We start from the raw sequence: 6000 nt of genomic DNA, 5'->3' as shown, positions 1-6000 counted from the left end.
CTCTCTATTATTACAGATATTGAATGCCACCTGTCATAAGTCTTCATATACGTCCCACAGCTAAGAAATCATTTTTCTAAACATATTTCTTATTTATATTCAAAATCAACACGCAACTTCAAAACTTGTTAGTTTATAAACAAACAAACAAAAAATTGTAAATTTTTAACGAATATGATTTGAAAAGAATATTTGTTGTCCAACAAAAACTTGCTCTGGGAAATAAATAATTCAACCAAATAACGTACAGACATCAGTCAATTGGATAGAATTTGTAGTCACTTTTTAGAAATCTATCTATAAGAGTAAACTTATTGTTTCATACTATGGGTCCGCTCATATCTATCTTGTATTAGTTGGAATTGACCGTGCCCAGCTGTTTTGTTAGTTTAAATCGCAGAAAAAATATATTAATAAACATATTCTTGATACGAATGCATTTCAACCGACGTTACAATCCTATTTAACTTCCTTGTTTTCATTAATACTGTGCTTTTTATTATTTCACTTTAATTACTTCGTAATTCCCAGTGCCAATCTTTTTCTTTCTCCGTGCAACTCTGCAGTTGGCCAACCTATTTTTTTCTGTCTCCATCCTAGACTTTTTTTTTCTTTTTTTTCTTTTCTCTTTTTTTATCCAGGCTAATATTCAGGCCGGTGCTGCAATTTCAGAATCTGCCCTTGTATATGGCGGACGAAAATTTCCACAGGAGGAACCGCAACACTAACCCCCTGTTCACGGCGTAGAAACAGCTCGACGAAACCTTCAAATTCAACACTCAAATACGCCATCTTAGCTTTACTAAAATGTAACGTAGCGGGTCGCAGCGAAGGCGAAACCCCCCCGCTATGGTGAAATTTTTATCATTTGGAATTTCTCATAACTAATTCACAATTTTTTTTTTTTTTTTGAGGAAGCAGTTTTTTTGTGCCGTCACCTCTGGTCGGGGAGGGAGGATTTTCTGGAGCACGAGCCTGTTTCGCATGAGCTGCATCGCATTTAGAGGTATGTAAAACCGCTTTTTTCGTTTTTTTTTTTTTTTAGATTTAAAAATCCTAAATTAAAAAAAAATGTTGCGGATATCAAGTTTTCCCCCCTCCTCTTTTTAACACGACAAAACCGAGTCTCTTTGCACTACTGTCCGCCTCTACAGCACATCGGCTTTTAATCAATTTAAATAATCTGTTGATGTTATTTTTTTTTCTGTTGGAGCTAGAAATTTTTAGCAATGAAGTTGCAGTGAAAACTGCCGCCGTGTCCGTGTAGCTAGTTTGCGCACAACGTCCGCCGCCCAGGTAAAAAAACACCGTTTATTACAATGGATCCAAGTCGGAGCAGACGAGAGTGGCAACATGAAGGACGAGGAGGGGAGGAACAATCTGAAACACTAAAACCTCCTGCAGCCATGTTTTCTTAATTTTTACTGCAAATTTGAGCAGAGCTCCGGAGTTGGCGCTCCTGCCGTTACAAAGCTTTTACAACCACCGCTATATTAAGCGTTTCTCATGGATAAATTAAAAGAACAATAAAGCGTGCAGATGTCGAAAGCAGTTTCGAGATGTGTTTAAAAGAAATATAGAGGATTTAAAATCTAGTTGACAGTGGCGCCACCTGTCGGCGGACATTTTGAGAAAATTAGAAAATGTAACGAGACTAGTTCTGAGACTTTAATTTGACATTCTCTTCTCTCTTTTTTTACTCTTTTTTTCACTCTTTTTTTCATATTATTATAACAATTTGCAATCATTGTATCTGTTTGTACAATATGTTTTATTTTTGCAAAAAAAATTATATATATATATTTTCTATCCTTGAACTATTACCTATCTTTCTATAAGCAGATATTTAGAAGAAATAACTGACAATAAGTCATTGTGTTTTTGTTTTTTTTGCAAAGATTGAAGCTGTGTAGAGAGAGAGGGGGTGTATCTGAAGTGAACTTTATAGCACTGGAAGAAGAAGGGAACATGTCAGCATAATTTGAGGGCAGGAAAAACAATCACAACCAGTGCCTCTACTGTTTATATTAATCCTGCAGACGCCAAACAGTTTTCCCATCTTGCAGGGCTTGCTTTTTATTTTAATGTGTGGGGAAACTGCAAGAGGCCTTTTTTTTCTTCTCTATGAGTGATTTTAATGCTGACCTTCAGAAACCTTTATTCATTCAGTTCTGAGAGCTAGTGGGGAGGTAAATGTATTGGTCGGTATGCAAAAATCTGAGTGTAAATTCTGACCTTTGCTTTAAAAACGATCAAAATGCATGAGGTCTTGTTCGACTGTGGAACTGCAAAGAGTTGCTGTGATTCATGAGTGTAATAACAAAGTTTACGCAAAAGCATGCTTATGAAAACAAGTAGCAAGTTATTAAACACGAAGAATAGAAACAAATTAACTTTGTCAGGTTTAATCTCAATTATAAAAGCAAAATTCAGTATTTGCAAAGAGATTTAGAAAATATATTGGTAGTTGTTTGTTGCTTGTTTTTCTTTCTCCCACCTTTTAATTTCCTCAGTAATGCTAACAGATTCAGGCACTAGTTGGGAACACTAGTGCTATATGTGAAGTCACAAGCGTATGGGAACCACTACACTAGCACTAGGATGCTATGAGGCACAATTTAATTTGAAGTGTGTTTGTGATGCTAAAAAAGCAGTGGTGGGCAGTTATTTTTCCCAAAGGGCATCTCAAGCAACTCAGGCTTTTACTGGAGGAACGAACCATTGGCTGGAAACAATTTGTGCCAAATATAGTTTTTTTTTCTTTTCTTATTTAGGTAATTAAAACCATATACACACCACTTCCACTACTAAAACTTTATTTATTTACTTTTCTTTTTTCTGTTAAATTCTAAACACTAATGAAAACTGAGCAGATTCTTGTATTTTACTGCATGCTTAGCGTGGGAAGTTTTTTATTTTTTTTTAGGATAGTTAATTCTTCTTTTGCAAATAACAACCTTAGTCCCTATATTTTATACATATCTATATTCCTCATCAGTTAGCCATTTCTAGGGTTAAATGGCACACTGCTTGAGGAAAGTGAAAGGTGCCGATTATGGATGCCTAAGACATCCAAATAAAAGCAGTATATTGAGATTTATGCCACTGTGTTATGGATATTTCAGATGTAATTTTCAAGCTGGCTGGTTGAGGAGATCTAAAAGAGGTAATTTGGTTTGTAGATGATAAATGTTTAACTTTATGTTGTTATGCTTCACTGTAATATCACAGCAGCAGAGAAGAATGGTGAAGTAGAGACATGGATGACATAAAAAATAATCCTTAGAGGACAGCAGTCTGCTTCTAAGGAAGACGTCAATGCTCCCCAAACTGGTCTGTTATCTGCTGTCAGTCTGTGAACATTTAATTGTTATATGTGTCCCTTCTGAAACTCCTTCTAGTCTCTTGATACACATAATATTGTCTTCTAAGTTTGGCCTCAGAGGTTCACATTTGTTCTCAGATGCAACAGATGAGTCCAGGCTCTTCATCAGTGCTAAGTTTTCACAAAAAAGAAGCTCTATTTTGGGGTCTTTAGCTAAACACTCAGGTCAGGTCAGGTAGGAATTGTTTCATCCACTTTGCTTTTGAAAATCCTGAAATTCATATTGAAGTTAGAGATGAATGTAAAAGGTAAGCTGCATTCACATCTGTCGGTGCTTAAAGGAATAAAGGGTGAGCTGTGGCCTGGATCAGTAGAGTTACTAGTTTAGATGAAGAAGTAAAACTTCTCTTTGGTCTCCGAAAAACATTAGATGGTGGAAGATTAAATCACTGCCCTCAGGGTAGAGATTTTAAAACATGGCTGCTGCTCTCATTGTCAGAATATTGGTGCAGAAGGATCAGGTATCGGTTTCTGCAAAAAGAAAAAAACGAAAATTGACTTTGTATTCTTTTCGGAAAATACACAGAGCCAGGTTTATTCTTTCATATGTTAAAAAAAGAACCATACATTTTAAGCTTAGTGAATACCTTTTGATCTGTTTATTTCCATAGAGGCATGTTGAAAATGTCTGAAAATGGCTTCAGTTAAATTAGTCTCAGGGGACAGCTTTTTAAGGGTTGGGATGCTGCATTAAACAAAAAAAAAGAAAAAAAATTGTACATTCCACTTTTTTTCCTTTGTAAAAATGAACCTTATTGCTTTCATGAATAATGCATATGGATGTTCAGTCGCTGCAGCAATGAAAATTAGGCCTGTTTACGTGCTGTGGTTATATACACAGAAGCTGTTTTTTTTTTCTCTCTATTTCTAAAGGTAGAGCAGAGCCTGAGTAGCTTTTCTGAAAATACAAATTTTCACCAAAGCAAATCTCATTTCTTTGAGTGAAAAGAGGAGGGGGGGAAACTCCCGTGGGTTTAATGAATCCATAAATCACAATAGTGCCAGGTTTGCTGCGGCTGCGTCAGCGTGCAGTGTAATTTTGATTTTCATCAAAAATTTAATCTTCCAGCCTACAAGGGTTTAGCAGCAGTCCGGATGCAGCCCTGAATTTCTAATTTTAGGGGCCTGATCTTTCAGGATTTATTTTTGTATAATTCAACACTGCTTTTCAATATCTCTTGTTATTAAATTTTAATTCGTGGCATTAACATATAGATTGAAAAGGTTTTTATGGGTTTTTTGAGTGTATGCTGATGGAATTTTACCAGACGACACAGTTTCTTTTTCCAGAGCATCCCATGTGTGAAAGCGAAAGACGACGGTGGCGGAGTTTATCCATTTCTTTGCATTATTGCTTTTTTGAAATGGGTGGCCATATACCATCTTAGAATATATTTACTACAGAGGACAGACAGACTTTGCATTTGATTAAAGAAATGGAAAATGCAAGCATTAGTGTGAAACAGGTTTTAGTCAAGTCCGGCTCCTAGTCTCTCACTATGCTCTGGATAATATAAACATGCAGTCAAAGCAGTGATTGAAGTGACCCCTCCCCTCCCTCTCTCTCATTTTTTCCCCTGTTTTTTGCTGATTCCTATTTTAATCCCTGCAGAGTGGAAACATTTTTATGAGCGTTAAACAAATTTGTATTTTATATTTGGAACCTTTTTTTTTTCCATCAAGTTAAACATGCAGGGCTTAGGGACTTGTGGTCAAGCATTGCAGTTTTTGTAAAAATGAGTAAACCTCAGCAAGTTAGAAGCGCAGTGATTGATAAAGGGGATTATTGTGCAGAAGCTCATTTAGCGTTGCCCAAATATAGGCTGAGTGTTTTAAGCACCTCTGGTAAATGCATTGAAGTTGAATCCAAATTTGTCCTAGAGGTGTTTTTCATGTATGCATAACCTCATTATGTTTTAGCCCAAAATATTTACCTTATATGAATTCAGAAGTAGACAGTCCAAAAATAAAGTTTGATGAATTTTAAAAAGAAATAAACTCATTGGGTATCTATGTCCATGTCATTTTTGTCTTTGTTTTTAAGATTCATGCAAAAATAGCACAGGGAGGTTTGACTTGTAATGTCTTATAAAAACCAAAGTTTGAATGCCTTCATGTTTTGTCACATTGTAAACACACTTTATTTTATAGGGATTTTAAATATAGACAAACACCTATTACATAATTTAGTGATGAGGAAAAAATAAAGGAAATTCTGGTAATAAAGATCTTTAAAGTGTGGCATGAATCAGTATGCAGCCCAGATCAGGTAATATGTTAATGCTTTCAGCTGCAGTGGTATCTCGGTGTATGCTTCTACCAGCTTTGCAGATTTTTACACTTTTGTAGCGCTCCATTCCTTGTTTTATTTCAGTTTCTACCTGTACACTGGGCCTTTCATCTAATGCACAATATGTTTTTGATCCAAACCATCCCTTTAACTCTGGCTGTATGTTTTAGATTGATTCAGGTAAACATGTTACCAGTCTCAACTCTTAAGTTGAAACCGGTTACGCCCTAAATGGATCTCCATCCATCATCATTAGCACTAACAAGCTTCCCTCGTCCTTACCAAAGACAGGCCGTCCAACAGCATGATGCTACCACCACCTCAT

The 6000-nt window shown here is 36.0% G+C and overlaps 1 protein-coding gene across 7 annotated transcripts in view; it reads left to right on the top strand.

Annotated features, from left to right (window-relative positions):
• Positions 1 to 622: 622 nt before the first annotated feature.
• The window catches only part of znf618 (zinc finger protein 618), a 60759-nt gene continuing 55381 nt past the window's right edge, over positions 623 to 6000 (top strand). For all 7 annotated transcript variants that reach the window (XM_038302034.1, XM_038302013.1, XM_038302005.1 and 4 more), the window contains exon 1: positions 623 to 1006. The gene's annotated coding sequence lies outside the window, so the exon portion shown is untranslated. The remainder of the gene's footprint in view (positions 1007 to 6000) is intronic.

The sequence above is a fragment of the Cyprinodon tularosa genome, unplaced genomic scaffold, assembly GCF_016077235.1.
Source record: "Cyprinodon tularosa strain WSP-4 unplaced genomic scaffold, ASM1607723v1 ctg113, whole genome shotgun sequence".
In the NCBI taxonomy this organism is placed as follows: domain Eukaryota; kingdom Metazoa; phylum Chordata; class Actinopteri; order Cyprinodontiformes; family Cyprinodontidae; genus Cyprinodon; species Cyprinodon tularosa.
The sequence above is the reverse complement of the archived record's forward strand: the minus strand, read 5'-3'. Positions and strand labels throughout refer to the sequence as shown.